Here is an 18,614-nt window from a genome sequence, read left to right as displayed (position 1 = left end):
CACTTGGCCTAAGTGTAAAGGAATACAGTAATTAAAGCAGGGAAAATACTACAGCCAACTAAATGCTATTTCTCTCCTTTTTAAAAGATGTGACTTTTTCATATACGGGCAATTCCAACCCATTGCAAGCAAAGCATTTTCATATTTATTGTGTTAAAAGACTACTAATACAAATATGGAGGGGTATTGTCCATAAAGATAAACAATTGTCTAACCAAGGTTCAGCAAACCTCTCGAATTTGAGGTTGTTTGCCTCTGTGTCCACGAGTTACTGGGACATGCTCAGGTTTTATTTCTTAACTACAGCTTTAAAGTAATGCTCCCTTTTCCAGTTCCCCTTAACCTGGATTCAGAAAAATACAGCTGTATACAACAAGCATTTCTATCTCTCAGGAGCTATAATGTTATGTAGAAATGACCTTGGAAGATAAAGAGGAAAAGCAGCTGATCAAGGTCTGATAAAACTTGAGTGGGAAAGAGGAGGGTGAGGAAAGCATATCAGAAGGGACTTTCCCTAGTTTTCTGAAAGATGGTAGGAAGACTTTCAGATTTGCAAGATTCTATTAATGTAACCTTGTAATAAATATAGAACTAGTACTCCTGTGTGCTTCTTGTCTGGAACTAATAGACTAAATAGTTGCTGTTAAAGTAATCTTGTAATAAATATACCCTATTTTTTGGACCATAAGACAAAAAATGGCCCCCAGAAGCACTCTCCAGTGCTCCGCACAGCCCGTTTTTGCCAAAAAGGGGCCCAGTTTCCCAAAAAACTGGCCCATTTTGGGTGGCTGCCAAGCCCTTCTCGCATTGCGTTTTTGCCTTCCCAGGCCCCCAGAAGCACACTGAAGTCTCCGCATGGCCCATTTTTGCCAAAAACGTGCTGGTTTATAGCTTGCAGAGTGCTTTGGGAGCCCAAAAACCATGCGGAGCACTGCAGAGCATTCCTGGGGCCAGGGAGGGCAAACACGCAATGCACTGAAGGTTTAGGAGGCCCCAAATGCCCATATTCAGTCTATAAGATGCACCTAAATTTCCCCCCACTTTTAGGGGAGAAAAGGTGCGTCTTATACTCCCAACAAATACGGTAGAACTAGCACTCCTGCATGCTTCTTGTCTGGAACTAATAGATAGACTAATTAGTTGCTATTAATGGAACCTTGTAATAAAGATAGAACTAGAATTCCTGCATGCTATTCTCCTGTTAGCCTTGTGATAGCTCTCTTACAGTCCCTCTATCTTTTGTGAGGTTCAGGCTCAGGTGCCTAGTTTGAAAAGTCACGCACACAGGCAGCTGGTTTTTGAAGCAACTGTAGCCCTTACCCTAAGCCAGTGCTTCTCATAGTGGGGCGGGGCCCCCAGGGGGGGCGCGAGGCTCCATAAAGGGGGGCTCAGCTCAAATTGTTTTATATATTTTTGTTTTGCAGGTTAAAGTTTTTTTTAATATTGTGTTCCTTTAAATCCTGTGCTCCTTTAAATCTTTTCTGCTACAGTTAATAAAGCTATTCTTTGTTGTAAATTGATCCACATTTCTTTCTTTTTTTATTCTCTTATACGTTAATAAGGATACAGTGTTATGCAGAGGTGTACTTATAACAATTTTATAGACAAATGATACTATTTACAGTTGCGCGGGGGGCGCGAAATGTTTTCTTCTTCCTAGGGGGGGCATGACAGAAAATAATTGAGAAGCACTGCCCTAAGCTTACAAAAATGCAGTCCATTTAACAGTTCAAAGCTAAATGATTCGTTTCAGGACCACTTTTAAATGCTTTGCATAACTCTGAGAAATACAGGCAATTCTTAACTTAAAACCATTTATTTACCAAGTGACTGATGACCATCACAGCATTCCCATGATCAAAATTTGGGTACTTGACAACTAATATAATTTTAACGACAGTTGCAGTGAGCCAGGGTTATGTGATGGCCATTGCGACCTTCCTAGGAAGCTCCGAACAAATCAATGTGGTAAGCTGATTTGTTTAACAATCACACATTCCACGTAACAACTACAGTAATTTGCTTAATAAACATGGCAAACATGATAATAAAATTAAGGGCAACTCAATAACCACCTTGCTTAGCAACAAAAATTCTGGTCCCAATTTTGGTTGTAAGTCAAAAAGTACCCGTAAAGAGCCTTTCAAAGATCTTTACAGGGTCAAAGCAAATTGAACCACTAGGCCTAAACATTTTCAAATTTGTGTGAAACTTGAGATATGTGCAACAATGACAAATTCATGCAAACAGAAATAAGAGTTTCATATGATGCAGTTAGGATCAAGATATACATTTATAATTTCCAATGCTTATGAGATCTTCTGACTAAGGTCTTTGCTGTTGGGAAACTATTTACTTAAAGAAAACAAAAAAAGGTACAATGGCCCACCCCTTTCATAGAAGAACTAAAAGTACCAACTCTTTCACCAACCTTTGTTATGTAAAAGCAAAATGTGAGAACTAAGCAACTGTCAACTTCAGATACTAATGCGATACTGTGTTCTGTCTGTTTTTCTTTCTTGCTTTTCTTACCATGTGATTGAATATATTGTCAACAGTCTGTTTTGTTTGGTAAGAATTGTTAATATGAACAATTGTATGAATAGAATAGAAAACATAACAAATGGATTAGAAGGAAATGGCATATCCATATAAATGTTGCTATTAATATGGATTGGTGGTTGATGAATCTCTAGAACAGAGTTGGAGGGTTGGAGGAAGAAGTAAACAGAAATGGTATTCAGCAGGTTCTGACCAGTTCTGGAGAAGCGGCAGCGTAAATTTTGAGTAGTTCGGAGAACCAGTAAATACCACCTCTGACTGACCCTGTCCCCATCTATTCTCTGCCTTCCGAGTCCCAACTGATCAGGATGAAATGGGGATTTTGCAATAACCTTCCCCTGGAGTGGGGACGGAATGGAGATTTTACAGTATCCTTCCCCTGCCATGCCCACCAAGCCACGCCCACAGAACCAGTAGTAAAAAAAATTGAATCCCACCATCGGGAGTTGCACAAATAGAATCCCTTTCACATGATACTAGGCAGTGACGTGCAGTCAGGGGAGGCAGGGGAGGCGGAGCCTCACCGCTCTCATCATGAAAATTAAAAAAAATACTCCGGGAAGCCGCGAAAGTGGCTGGGAGAGGCGCGCAGCTTGGTTTAGCCTCCCTGGACATCTCAGCAGCAGCCCCAAGTATGCCAATCTCACCATTTTTTTGCATCGGGCGAGCCCGGGATCCTTGCAAGGGAAATGGGACCACGTGTGCAGGAGGCTCCTCAGCTCCAGCCTTAATCAGCACAGCCGCGGTCCCCTTCATGTTGATTTAGGAAGGAGAGGAATGGAACCATGGGTGCAGGGGAAGGGAATCACGGCTGTGCTAATCTGAGGCTGTGCGCTGCTGAGGAGCCACCTGCACACATTTTCCCATTTTCCTTGCAAGGATCGTGGGCTCGCCAGATGCAAAAAATGCCTAGGTAACAACGTCAGTGCTAGAAGGGGGGGGGGAAAGGAGGAGAAAGGAGAAGTTTCTCTTCTCAGAAATGTCTTTTCAGTGGAGCTGCGGCAGCCTGTCTGTCCCTTTCTGACATTTCTGAGAAAAGAAACTTCTCCGTTTGGGCTGCGCCCGTGCGATCGGAGCAACCACGCGGTTTGATGACGTCACCAGCCTCACCAGTCATAAACATCACCGCACGTCACTGATACTAGGCATGATTCAGCTTCTTTACACACATATATTGATAGAGATATTCTCATACTGAATCTATTTTTTGTCAGTCCTGCCTTACCTGGGAAGCCCCATGTAAAGTGGCTCCTGAAGATTTTCTCTACTGTTTAGAACATGACATGGAGTGCAGAAGATCAACGCCGTAATCAACAAAAAGTAGTGCACGACACTCATGCTAGCAAAAATTTAACACAGAGTTTATTTCTGTGCTTAAGGTATTATTTCTAAAAATCTAGCAATTGTGAAATGCATAAGAATAGGATAATCCTGATAGCCAATAATTAAATACTATATTAATTCCTGTTTTAGGTACTAATATAAAAGGATTTAGGTACTATATAAAAATGCTGTGGAATAATGATTGTATATCCAATGACTAGAGGAAGCCAACAAACAAAGGGATAAGCTGATGCTCTGACTGGACAAATAAAGTTCAGCTAACTTAGTTATCATTCTGTTTCTCTATAGCACAATAATGCTGATCAATGTTGAGAAACAATAATTACACCGAATGCATATGTCAAGGCAATTTGTTTTTAGACTTGTAGGAAGTTAACACCCACCCCTCTCCTAGAAGAATGAAATATTCTAGGAAATATTGAAAATTGTTAGAAGAAATGTCCTTCTTGGCTCAGTTCCAAGTGGGGAAAAAGACACTGGACTCATGGAGGCTACTTGGAAAGTTGGTTTAATGGTGGACAGGACCACATGGCTTGAGGTCCTGGGGAAAATGGTGATCACATACTTCCAGATGTTGGGTGAAGAAGAAAAGAGAGAGCGAGATGCTGAAAATTCTTGGCTTTATACTCTCTGTTCGGCCCCATCTCTCTGTTTCCTGTTGCTGTGTAAGAAATGTATTCTGATTGGTTGTCAAGACTCCCACGGAGCCATGCAGGGGCAATTATCTAGGCTGTGTTTTGAATCCAAGTTTGATTGAGCTTGCTTCTTCCCAGATGCCATGTGGTGATTTTCTGTAGAAAGCTAATCCTATCTTTGATATGTAGAGTAGATTAGCTCAGGGCTAGTCTTGAGAAAGATGGGGCTATTAAGAGTGAGTCTGTTTCCTACCAAAAACATGTTTCTCCACTTCTTATCTAGGGAAATATAATATTCTGCCTTCTCAATATTTCCTAGGATATTTCATTCTTCTAGGAGAGGGGTGGGTGCTAACTTCCTACAGACTTAAATGCCTTCCCGAAAGTAGTGCCTTCTAAAAATATTAAACTGCAGCTCCATATTAGTCATACTGGCTGGAACAAATGCAAGTTGTATTAGAAAATGTCTGGAGAGCTCTAGATTGGGGAAGGTTGGTGATAGTTCTTTTAAAATAAACTTTTATTCCTAAATTTCAGCAAACTTTCTTTAGCCTAGTGATCTATGACTTCAAGAGAAATATCCAACTGCATTATTTGGTATGCATGAAAAAAAACAGGGTTAAAAATAAAACCTTTGTTTTCTTGAAGACAAAGTGTTAGAATGAAAATTCTATTAGGGACAATGTTCTTTGGTTCCATTTTGAGGTCTCTAGTAGGTCTACTTCCCCACATTCTTTTTCAAGACAGGCAGGAAAGATGTAAATTTACATGTGAAGTCATTGGTCACATGCGATTTATTTATAACCACCAGAGGTGAGTTCCTACCAGTTTGGCCAAGCCAGTAGTGGTTTGGCAGCCTGGGTTGTTGGAACCAGCAGCGACCCAGGCCTGTTACGCTCCTGAAGCAGTACTACTATGGCGGGGCCATCTTGATTTCCAGTTCTACGCATGCGCAAAAGTTTTGCACGCACCGAACTGGCAGTAGTGCCGGGAGTAACCCACCCCTGATAACTACCTATTCTTTAAGAGCTCTGGGCAGTTTATAAAATACAAAGAGCTAAAAACCACTAGCATCTATCAAAAGTTGAGAATAAATAAAATAAAGAAGGGGTCTTGCTTGAATCCCAATAGCAACTTATAATATAGGCTCTGCATCATACACAATTGTTATTTCCCTGTCCTGTCCTGATTATTGAAGGTACAAAATCTCTGTTTGCCATTCAATAGATCAATATGCTATAAACAAAAAATATATATATTCAAAAAAGGTAAATAATGTAGCCATTTTGTTTATAGAGGTTAAGGTACTGTTCTAGAAACTGGGAGACTGTGAGTTCTAGTCCTGCCTTAGGCATGAAAGACTTTGGGCAAGTTACTCTCATTCAGCCCAGCCCACCTAAGAAGATTGTTGTGGGGAAAATAAGAGAAGGAATGAGCATTATATATGTTTCACCGTCTTGAATTACGTAGCCAGGATAAAAACATAATAAATTTAAAAACATAAATCCCAGCTCTTTGGCTGCAACAAGATACAATCCATAAATATTTTCAATATCTATATACTACTAAAGTTTTCATTGTATTTATCAGTTTATACCCTCAAGTCTGCCCAAATGGCATCTTATACCATAACTTTGGAATCAAGATACCTAAAACCTACTAACTTAAAGAGTGCATAATAAACCTGGTGTTAGATACTAGCATCAGCTATAATGGTTTCCACCAAGGTCCTCTGTTCTGGCGGGAACAGAGGTTTAATCTCATTGGTCTGACAGCTCTCTATGAAAGGGCTGCTGTCAGACTCAACCTTCGCTGGATTGTACATAGTTGCTACTGAGTTAATAAAGAGCTGTTGTTACCATTAGCCTGTGTGTGCCTTTCCATTACCCAATCTAACATTGGTGACGAAAGTGGGATTGGGTGGCAACTAGAACCAAAAAGAGCGTAGCAATCCAGCAAGTAAATCCAGCCTGGAGCTCAGCACGGCTTCGAGCAGCCATTTTTGAGCGGCAAACTCAAAGCCCTCAGAACACAAAATGGCCATGCACGCTCCACCAACTCTGTATGGCCCAGTCACCGAGCACTGGGACTCATATATGCTGAGGTTCGACTGCTTCCTCGAAGCCAATGACTTCATGGGCCTTTCTGAAGGCTGCAAGAAGAACATGTTCCCCGGTTACTGTGGACGGGAAGTGTTCGAAACTGCTAAAGCCCTGTCAGAATCAATGCTGCTACAATCGGTTGCTTGGTCCATGCTCCAGCAGATGCTGAGGACCCACTATGCTCCCAAGCCATCTAAGCACATTCGCCGGCATGAATTTAACATTCGCAACCAGCAGGAAGGCGAATCAATCAATGAGTACGTTGCGGCACTATAAAAGGCCACAGCGTACTGCGAATTCCGAGACCTAGACTAACTCATTCTTGACCGCATAATTTGCGGTGTGCAGAACATTAATTTACAGAGGAGGTTACTTGCCAAGTCTAACCTCACTCTACCAATTGCCTTGGATGAGGCCAGGGCGTCAGAATCAGCCGTCAAGTCCACAGAGACACTGCAGCGTCAAAACACTCCTCAAGATGTGCAGAAGAATATCTCATTTACCGCGAGGCTACAGAGGCCGAGAGCTCTGAAGGCGAAGAAGATGACAGCTGCCGCATGCGCAGTAGCCGCACCAAGCTGGTGCGCAAATTCAAATGATTCCTAACTTGCGCTAGCTGCGGAGGAGACCATGCCCGATCAGTTTGCCATTTCCGTGATGCTACCTGCCAGATTTCTGAGCAAAAGGAGCACATTGCCAAAGTTTGCAGAAGCGAGCACCCCACAACGACCTGGCAGCCAAGAAGCCGATCCAACCGTCAGCAGAGGCCCAACCAAGGGACATGGCAGAAGCCACCATGGCACTCAGAGGACGACACCAGAGTCACCTACCACACCTCAATTGACCAAGTCCACACTAGGCGGCCAAAAAAGCTGAAGGTCACAGTCCTCATTGAGGGCTCTCCATGCGAAATGGAGATCAACGCGGGGTCATCACTGACCATCGTGCTGTGGTCTACGCTCAAGCGGGCTATCCCTAGCCTGAAGAAGCAGCATATACGCACCCCTGACATCCGCCTTTGCGATTACCAGGGGAACCGAGTCCCCATCGTGGGCCAGGGCACCTTCTGGATGCAATTCAAGAAGTACAGCGGCCAGCTCCCAGTGATGGTGGTCAGCGGCAACCTGCAGAGCCTCCTGGGGCTTGAATGGTTCGAAGCCCTGGGCCTAGAAGTGACCGGTATCAATGCCGTGAAAGACGAGAGCGCTGAAGCAATTTTTAAGGAGTTCGAGGACGTCTTTGGCACTGGTCTGGGTAAGTATGTGGGGACTCCAATCTCTTTTAATTTAGATCCCAACAAGGATAAAACCCAAGAGAGTACCTTTCACTCTCCGCCCCAAAATACAACAAAGCTACAACAAAGCGCTTACCCTGTACTCATTGCACAGCACCTACTACATTCTCTAGGCCCCGGCAAAGTATTCACTAAATTGGACATGGTGCAGGCATAACAATTGCCTGTAGATGGAGCTACGGTGGAGGCCCAAACCATTGTGACACACAGGGGTGCATTCAATTGTCACTGCCTGCAATTTGGAGTTAGTATCGCCCCTGGACTGTACCAAAGCGTCATGGAATGGCTTCTGCAAGGGATTCCAGGAGTCATCCCCTATTTCGATGACATCTTGGTATCAGATGCAATTGAGGTGCAACTTTTCAAACATTTACGAACTGTTTTGGCTAGAATTAAAGAAAAGGGCCTCCCTCTCAAAAAAAGAAAAATGCCAAATTAACATGCCAAGGGTTGAATTCTTAGGGTACCTAATTGACAGCTCTGGGATTCACCCAACCACGAAAAAAATTAAAGCAATTCAGGACGCCCCTACACCTCATAATCAAACCGAGCTACAGGCGTTCCTCGGGCTCCTTAATTTCTACAGTGTCTTTCTTAAACAGAGAAGCTGCCTACTCCTACCACCTCGTCCACCGATCAGGTGCCACTTTGGGGCACGTTGACGCCTTGAGCAACCGCCCGCTACAGAACTTCTTGCTGACCCTACCCCCGAGACGCTAGTCCTCCTCATTGACTGCCTTGAGACTGGTCCTGTCTTGTCCAGTGATGTTGCCCGCCATTCTGCAAAGGACTCCACCATCAAACAAATTTTGAACTGGGTGTGGAGGGGGTGGCCCAAGGGGCTTGTTGGGGCTGATTTCAAAATGTACTTTTGCAAGCATGATGAATTATCTGGTCAGCTAAAATTCAATGTTCATTCTGGCCACATCAGATTAGTTACTTTTTTCCTCAAAGAATGAACCACAGAATTATCTAGTATAAATGTATTCTTGTGAACAGCGTAGATCCCAAATATGACTTTTTGACCATCAATATTTCTTTCATTTGCCATTTTTAACCCCATTTCAAATTCATGTCCTTTTGTACTTGGAATTGCAATTTTCTTTTCATCCTTGGAAAGATAAAAGCGAGAATAGTTAGACAATCAAATACTGATTCTTTTGTGATCACTAATTCATTTTGGATTATAGATCTACTATATAACTTGAGCATTGTTTTCTTATGAAGATGTTGTAAATTGCTCAATGGGTTTAAATGGACTCTAGAAAACATTGATGTATTCAAGCCGACTGAAATCATTGGACTTCAATGCATCATTAAGCAGTTAAATACTTCAGATTCCAATATTTTCTAATTTAATTTCTTTTACCTATATATACGTTTTAGGTTGCATTTGATTTTCAGCAATATATTGATACTAGAATGTAAATTTATCATTATAATCAGACTAATAATATTTATAGGTTTTGAGGGGAGATTATAAAAAACTGACTAAATATTTAAATAATTAACTCATGAGCAATATTAAGTTTATGTTATCATTAGCTGTTTTTCTTGGGTTCTCATTGAACTCTACAATAATCAAATTATTTATTCACATAAATAATGAGTAAGGTTTTGCAAAATTAAATCTTATGATTCACATGATTTAATTCCAGGAAAGCAGTGAAGAAAAAAAGAATCTGCCAACTGGCAACAAACAATTTCCTGAGAAAATTAGTAAGTTTTGAATGAGTCAAAACTAATAGAACAAGCACGTCTGAAACATTAACCATGGGACAATCCTTTTCTTATTAAAAACCCAGGACCCAAATTAATAGTGATATTAGCTAATGTGTTTAAATTTGTCTGTATCATAATCACATACTATCAAATGTCTATGATTTCCAACAAGAGCAGTCTTAGAGCACTGAAGTTAGCCCTCTATGCCTGTTGCTTACTCCTGAAAGAGTTTTCTCCTTCCAAAGCACTTTTTTCTTGATCAACTGAGAAAACAAAGTGGATAAAAGCAGAAATGTATTTGCAAGTCGAAGACTTGCACTTACAAAACTCACATGCTCTAAAAATTGCATCCTGGTAGACCTAAACCAGTAGATCTACTACCTACTATCATGATTCATAGTTCTGACCTTTAACCTTGATACTAAATATAAGTTTTTTGTTTCCCCTATTTTTCCTTCTCATTTTAATTACATTTCCGCTCCTCTCAAAATATCCTTCCTAATCAAGACTAGCAGCAGCTGCTTCAGTGCCAGTTGCATAAAATGACTCAGTTGGCATCTTTCCAACATTCAGGCCAGTTAATCTAAGTCAGCAGGAAGACAATTTACTTTCAATATAAAGGGTGTTTTGCTTGGGAATAGGGAAACTGACAACTAAGCTCCACATCCACTCAACCATCCACCTCTCTCAGTAATTAAGCCTATCTCACCTATCATCCCTCTAGCTCAAATGCCTGATATGAATTATTTAGCAGTTTAGGCGTCTGGAAGGCAACCCCTTAAAGTTGCAATGGAGTCTAAGCCAATCTGCAATCAAAGCCTAAGTTTATTGGGGTAAAATATAAAAAGTACCATTAAGAATATAGTAAGGGGTTAATTATAAAAAAATAAATCAAAATTTATACAAGGAAGGCCTATCTATCTAGATTGATATACTTATATTGGTAAATATATGGTAGCTGAGCATATTAAATATCTCTGTTTTAGCATTGATTTTTCAGACTCAAATAAATCAGCCAACAAGAACAGATACTATTAAGGAATGACAAGGTAGAACAAGGAAGATGAATAAAGGTCAGTTTCCCATGTTTTATCCTGTTCATTGGTGATGTCTTTGATTGGCAGCTTTTCTTCCTCTATCCAAGGAGCAATTGTCAGAATTCATTTGCATAGATGAGAAACTTCAAGGAAGTCAGTCTTGCATATCAGAATGAAGATGTTGGTAGAATATAATTAGATGTGGGCATTAGGGAATTTTTCCAGCCATTACAAATTGTTGAAAGGTTTGAGCATGGCCAAAAGGCAGAGGTTATAATTTAAAACGTGACTGCCAAATCTCTTGTTCCCAAGTGGCCCCATCTTAAGACCTGATATATAATAAAGTGCTATTAATAAGGGCTGAATCTTGAGGGATCACTTCCGGTTTCCGAAGGCGACAGACGTTGGTCCGCTGTTCGCTTCTCCGGTGGGCTCCTTTTAGGAGCACAGGCGGTCTTGGAGGGACCACCTGCTGTAGGGCCGCTTGCTGTAACCCCCCAGATAGGCGGCAGCCATGGGGGGGGTCTCCAATTTCGCCTCAGGAGCCGGGGAGAGTAGGGGGTGCATAGCAGCACCTTCGCTAAATGGATCCCGGAAGGAAAGAGTTAACTACATGCAGCGGCTGAAGTGCTAGAGGTGAGAAGTTCACTCCAATCTCCTTAATTGCTTTTAACTGATGAGCAGTGGCTTTTTTGTAAGTTGTGGATTCAATCTGTTTGAAGTAGGAAGATTGGAGGGGGGTTGCTTTTTTTTCTTCTACCCCTCTCAGGCAAAGCGGCATTTGAACTGTCTCTCAATCTCGGAATGGAGATAGAGAGCAAAAAGTTGAATTAGCCACTTGAACTAACTATGTGAAAAGACCTATATCATAACTGCAAGAGCTGCTGATTGCTGAGTTGTTTTGAAAGCTTTATGGAAGTTTTTAATGTTCTGCTCCTGATTCCAAGGGGGAGCCAAGATGGCCTGCTTCCATCTTCTTCTTCGCACTTATAAATGAAGTCTGCCTTTTGAAACTACCTTTGAAGAAAGTCTGGCTTTATATTATCTCCCCTGAAGGACTCTTGGAGCCTCTCCTGTTACGTGGTCTTTCTGGATTTGGATTATTTTATTTCTTCTTTTTTTTTGAGTGACTTCTTGGCTTGGAACTGTGACAGAGGGTTAATTTTCACTTTTGGATTTGCCTGTCTTCTCAGACTCGCTCGGCTGCGCGCTTCACAGACGCCATTTCTTTTGCAAAAGATTTATACTCTTTCTGAACTTAGACAATGGGGCCCAGAAAACCACCTACAGGCAAAGCAGCCTCGGCACTGACCTCTTCTACATCCAGTCCAACGATTCAACAGACAAAAATTTCATCATTTTCACAAGAAAGGACTGGAGAGAGTTCAAAAGATTTATCTGTTACTCAAATGTTTCAGGCTCTTATGCAGGGACAAAATGAGTTGAAAAAGGAGGTAGCAGATCTTAGAGAAGAGCTTAAAAGTGTGCAGCAACAAATAACAGAAAATAAACAGAGAATTGGTATGCTGGAGGAGGGCGCGGTTGGGCTGGGGGAGGAGGTTAAGGCAATCCAGAAGGGGAATATAGAATTGGAAAATGTTATGGCAAAGATAGAACTTGAAAGAATGTCCTTCTTTCTTAGATTCCAGAACCTACCGGAGACAGAAGATGAAGATCTTAAGGATATTATGAGTACAATTTTAGCAGACTATATTAAAAGAGATAAAGAATAGTTGTGGTGGGATATGGATCTGGTTTATAGGATTAATTCAGCATATACCAGAACACATAATGTTCCAAGGGAAGTACATGTTAAATTTCTTAGGAAGACCACGAGGGATGAGATTCTAGGGGCTCAGGGGGGGGGGGACCACAAAAATATAAAGATAAAGAAATTGCTATTCTTAAGCAAATTCCGAAAAAAATAAGAGATAAGAGGAGGAAGTATTCCTCCTTATCAAAGAAATTATATAATAAGGGAATTTGGTTTAGATGGTTATTGCCAGAAGGAATGCTGATCTTCTGGGAGGGAAACAGAATTAGAATTAACACAGTTGTGGAGGCAGAGACCTTCATTAAAAAACATAGTGCCCTCCTAGAGGACGGAAATATAAGAAGTAGTGAAAAAGGCGACAACATACAAGACATGAAGGAGGGAGGGGCTGCAGCTCCACCTGGGGACAGGGGGGAGGGAACAATAATGGAAAGACTCAGGTCACAAAAATAAATATATATGGAATATCATTCTAATTGTTGATATATTAGAAAGTGACAAAAGAGATGATTGAACACATGGTTGATACAATGTATCATAAGATGCTGTTTCTGCTTATCTTTTATCTTTTGTTTTTTTTTTCTGTAAAAAGTTGTGAGAATTGGAGAGATTCCTACCTCTAGCACGATGGAGCTGCCAAAATTTTTTTTTTGTATATCCACCTACCCTTTCTCCATAAATTTTAAAAACCAATAAAATTCTTTTTTTTAAAAAGGGGCTGAATCTTCAGTTATCCTGTTCTAGCTAGCTAAGAAGTTTATATTCTTCTGTTTATATTCTCCATTTAGTCCAGTCCTAGTAGAAATAGAAAGGAGAGTACCTAGAACAATTTCAGTTCAAGCAGTATATGGTATAGAAATATACCGTAGTATATAATATATCAAATGTTGTATCTGTGGTGGATTCCTACCGGTTCAGACCGGATCAGCCGAACTGGTAGTTGTTTGGCGACCTGGGTTGCTGGAACCAGCAGCAACCCCGGCCTGCCATGCCCTTGAACCGCTCCACCATCTTGTTTTTTGCTTCTGCACTGCGCAGAACAATTTTTATTGCACTGTGAATGCGCGCGCACACACACACGCAAAGTGCACATCAAGTGCAGGTGCAAGGTGCACCCACAAAAGAACTGGCAGTAGTGACTGCCAGAACCCACCCCTGTGTTGTACCCATGAAATGTAAGGGGTGCTGTATGTTAAGTAATTAAGCTCCCCGTTAGAAGAGCGAGTATGCAGAGAAGCGTAATGAGAGTGATATGGTAGAACATGCACAAACCAGCATACAGAGACACTGAATAGTATAAAAATATAGTAGTTTACTATGTAGAAATATAGAGGTATTCAGAGTCCGGTTAACAGTCCAAGTCATACACGGTTCAGTAATTCAGTTATCAAAATAGTCAGTCTAATACACAAAATATAGCTAAACAGTAGCAAACCACAATACCTCAAAATATACCGATCAACGTCTAACAAAACAGAGAGCTAACAGCCCTTTCTGGCTCCCTCTTATGGCTGCATGAGGTAACAAACCAATTACATCTCTTAAGCGTTTAAAGTAACAGTAAAGTAATCATAGCTTATATACATTGCCAAGCCAAGCCTAGGGTTACATCCCTAACACTGTATAACTGCAATACCACCCAGAAAGTGTTTAATGAGGAATTCCCTTATTAAACAAAAAAGTAATTTTCAAGATATAAAAAATATATTAGGAAAAGAGAAATAGGAGAAATAACGGATTGCAACTATGACACACAGAAATTTAAATAAAATCAATATTGTCAGTTTAGCTGTAGTAAACTAATTAGGAATACTGTAGACTTTGGGATTAGTGAGAGTTGGAGAAACAGTATCTGAGTTTGCTGCTTGGATGTTATTAAATGTACCCCCCTCAACCACACAAAGACAGCTTTTCTTATTTATTTATGTTTGTTTATTTTTATGTACTTAATAATGTATTAATATGTTTAATGATTGGTTTTATAAGATTTGAAGATAACTGAAATCCAGGCTCTTTGGAGATATTGCCTATTGCTTGGTCGAATGAAAGCATCCTAGCTGCTGTTAAAAGACTATCATACAAGTCCAGGAAAAGGGTTGGCCGCTTTATGGCGCTGCTCACAGGTACAATAATTGTGCCCACCCAAGATTTAAAGTATACTCATTTCTAATAAATAACGGGAAAAGGAAAGTCCAAAGAAAAAACAATGCATACAATCCAAACTAATACGTACAATTCATCTTTAGAGAATTAACATTAAGCAAATTAAGTGACCAAGTTCTTCCAGAAAAATCTATGCTGCCTTGAGAAATATGATGTTAAAATTGCTATTAGCTTTACATCTACAAAACCCAAGTTGGGTACATGACCCAAGAGGTATTCATCAGGTTCTGACCAGTTCTCGAGAACCGGTAGCAGAGTGGTTTGGAGAACCGGTAAATACCACCTCTGACTGGCCCTGCCCCCATCTATTCTCTTCCTCCTGAGTCCAAGGTGATCTGGAGGAAATGGGGATTTTGCAGTAATCTTCCCCTGCCACGCCCACAAAGCCAGGCCCATGAAACCATGCCCACAGAACCAGTAGTTCTGTGGGGAGGAGGAGGAGCTTCCAGGGGAATGGCTGCCGGTCTCTGAGCTCTGCAGCTCGCAGCTCGCAGATGCAGGGGGGGTGCCCCCCGGCCCTCTTTCCATCTGGAGGGCTGAGGATTAAGAGCAGCGACCACCCTGGCTTTCCATACAGCCTAATTTGACTTTCCAGGGTGGTCATATAGGCAGGAGGAGAAGAAGTTTGTTCCACCTTGCCCCAGCTGAAGCCGAGATCGGCAGAGATGGGCGTTGGAGGCGGAGCCATGATCGGAGCTCCAGCTGGAGGAGAGGAGGAGAGGAGGAGAGGAGGAGAGGAGGAGAGGAGTGAGGCAGAGCGAGGCAGAATGAATAAGAGAAAAGAATGGTGGCGATGGCTTCCAGTAACCCGGGCGGCTAGACGGCGGTATTGGTGATGCCAGCAGGGCCGAATGAAAGGGTGAGGACCGCCGGAAGGCCGTTCGGGGGGGCGGAACGAGGCCTGCGACGCTGGAGGCCGAAGAAGGCCTGCGGGAGAGCCGCAGGCCGGCGGGGGCAGTGTCGGGGCTTTGGCTGGAGCAGCACCGGGGCTTTATCCAGCAGCCGGGGGTTGTTGAAATAGGGGGTGGGCAGGCCACGACAAGATCTATGGAGTTTGGGGCCTAGAGTTTGGAGCCTAGAGCCTAGAGCCTGGAGCTTGGCAGAGGGAGGAGACCTGTGGCACCTGTGGCACTAGGGGCAGGGGACATAGAGCTAGGAGGCAGAGGATTTAGCAACCCCTGTCATCAACCCCTGCCATCTGCTATCTGCCTCCTAAGACTAAGACTAAGACTAAGACTGTGCCCAAGTGCCCCTCGTTAACCACCAACATCTTTGTACAACTACCTGCCCACTTGCCATTTTGTTTGTGACTATTTACATCTGACTCTGAGCCAACTACTATGTGCGCCTGCGTGATTACCCCCACCATTTTTTCATCAACCCACTAGGAAAAAAACCATCAAACATCTATTTAATTTGTCTGCCTACTTACATCATGGACTGCCTCCCGGCCTCCATCTTTTTTACCATCTTCCTGCTGACTTCTCATTATTTCTTTATTTACCATCTGATGTGGAACCTGGCCTGCTGTCTCATTTTATCATCCATGGCACCCTGGCCCTGATTGCATCGCTTTTAGCATATATTCCAGCATATATTCGAGATCGGATTTGCTCCAGCTGCGGGAGTCCCCCCTCTTGCAGATCTGGCCATTCGCCCTCTCAAGGGCCCACCTTAATGACGGGTTTGTTAACCCCGAGAGGTGGAGGAAGCAAAGACTCAGGGGTTTTTTAACTAAATGCTTTTTATCCTTTTTAGGGGGTTCCAGGGTGGGTGGGAGGGATCAGGCCAGGAGGAGGACTGTAGCCAGGCGAACAGGTGAGGTCAAGGAGGAAGTGAGCAGAGTGTGGAGGGGGAGGGGAAATGACATTCCTATAGAGGGTTGTTTTATTCCAACGGTTGTGGGGAGGGGTGGATGCGATGACCGAATAAAATCTCGTAGTCGGTTGGGAGACCGTGGCTGTTGGACACGCCCGGTCGCTTGTACCAACCCTCGCAGCCTAGGTGGTCAGGACCTACAGAGCCAGGGCCTGAGGCTGATGCTTTGCAATGCAAGGTCCGTTGTTAACAAGGCCCTCCTCATTAATGAGTTGATCTCAGAGGGGAGCCGGACCTTGCAGGGATAACGGAGACCTGGCTGGGCCACGAGGGTGGTTTGCCCCTCGTGGAGATGTGCCCGCCAGGCTACCGTGCATTTCATCAGCCGCGGGCCCAGGGTAAGGGTGGCGGGGTGGCGGTAATTATACGGGAGAGTCTTGAACCGAGGGAGTTCACTGTGCCACAGATCTCCGGGTGTGAGTCCCTTGGTGTGAAATGGGGCCCAGGGAGGCAGTTGGGCTTGCTGATTGTATACTTGGCTCCTCGCTATGCATCAGCGGCCCTGCCCGAGCTCCTCGAGCTGATCGCGGAGACGGCAGTTGATACCCCCAAACTTGTGGTTATGGGGGATTTCAATCTGCCGTCAACGGGTGAAGCATCCAAGGTGGCTCGGGAGTTCATGGCTTCCATGACAGCCATGGACCTGTCCCAATTAATTCAGGGCCCCACACACGAGGATGGACACACACTGGACCTTGTTTTTGTATCTGGACAGTGGACGAGTGATCTGGGAATACGGGATCTAGTTATCACACCCCTGTCATGGTCAGACACTCTTCTCTCCGGCTCGACTTCCCCGGTGCTACCCCCCACTGCGGGGAGGCGGAACCTGATTGTCCCAGATGGTTCCGCCCCAAGCGACTGGAACCGGATAGGTTCCAGACGGATGATGGAACCGGATAGGTTCCAGATGGAGATTGGGCCATTTCCTGTAGCCCTGACCCGCTCCCGGATGGAGGACCTAGTGGCCGCTTGGAATAAGGCGGCTGCGGGGGCCTTGGACCGGATAGCGCCTTTGCGGCCTCTCTTGCGGCAACGAACCACCCTGGCTCCTTGGTTTACCGAGGAGCTGAGGGTGATGAAATGCCACAAGAGACGCCTAGAAAGCAGGTGGAGGTCCTCACGCTCCGAATCTGACCGAACACAGGTAAGAGCCTATTTATGGACCTACCTTGTGGCTCTAAGAGCGGCCAAATGTAGACACCGTGCCGCTCTTATTGCGTCCGCGGATAACCGCCCTGCCGCCCTGTTTCGGGTGACCCGCTCTCTCTTATTTCAGAGGTCGCGGGAAGCCCCTTTGCAGGGTAGAGCAGAGGAGTTTGGGGAATATCTGCAGGACAAAATCGATCAGATCCGGAGTGGATGGGCCCCCTTCAGTGGACCAGGAGAGACGTCGGAAGCAAGTCTTGAGACACCATGCTGGGAGGAGTTTGACTCTGTTGCCCCCGAGGACTTGGGCAGGTTACGTGGGCGACTGCGAGCCACCTCATGTTTACTGGACTCGTGTCCCTCCTGGCTTGTACTGGCATCCTGGGAGGTTACACGAGGCTGTCTCCTGGGTCTGGTGAACGCTTCACTGGAGGAGGGGTCCTTGCCGGCCGCCTTGAAAGAGGCGGTGGTGAGGCCCCTGCTCAAGAGGCCTTCCCTGGATCCGGAGGAACTAGCTAATTACCGTCCTGTCTCCAACCTTCCCTTTTTAGCGAAAGTTGTAGAGAGTGTGGTGGCGCAACAGTTCCCACGTCACCTGGAAGAAGCAGTCTATCTTGACCCACGCCAGTCCGGCTTTCGACCCGGTCACAGCACGGAGACGGCCTTGGTCGCATTGGTAGATGATCTATGGAGGGCCAGAGATAGGGGTTGTTCCTCTATCCTGGTCCTATTAGATCTATCAGCGGCTTTCGATACCATCGACCATGGTATCTTATTGCGCCGGCTGGAAGAGATGGGCGTGGGGGGCACCATTTTGCGGTGGTTCCACTCCTATCTCTCCGACCGGATGCAGTGTGTGTTGGCAGGGGAGCAGAGGTCGACCCTGAGGCCACTCACTTGTGGGGTGCCTCAGGGTTCGGTCCTCTCACCCCTCCTGTTCAACACATACATGAA

Source organism: Natrix helvetica (genome assembly GCF_964273705.1).
Source record: "Natrix helvetica genome assembly, chromosome: 2".
NCBI classification, from domain to species: Eukaryota; Metazoa; Chordata; class Lepidosauria; order Squamata; family Natricidae; genus Natrix; species Natrix helvetica.
Note: the sequence above shows the minus strand (reverse complement) of the source record.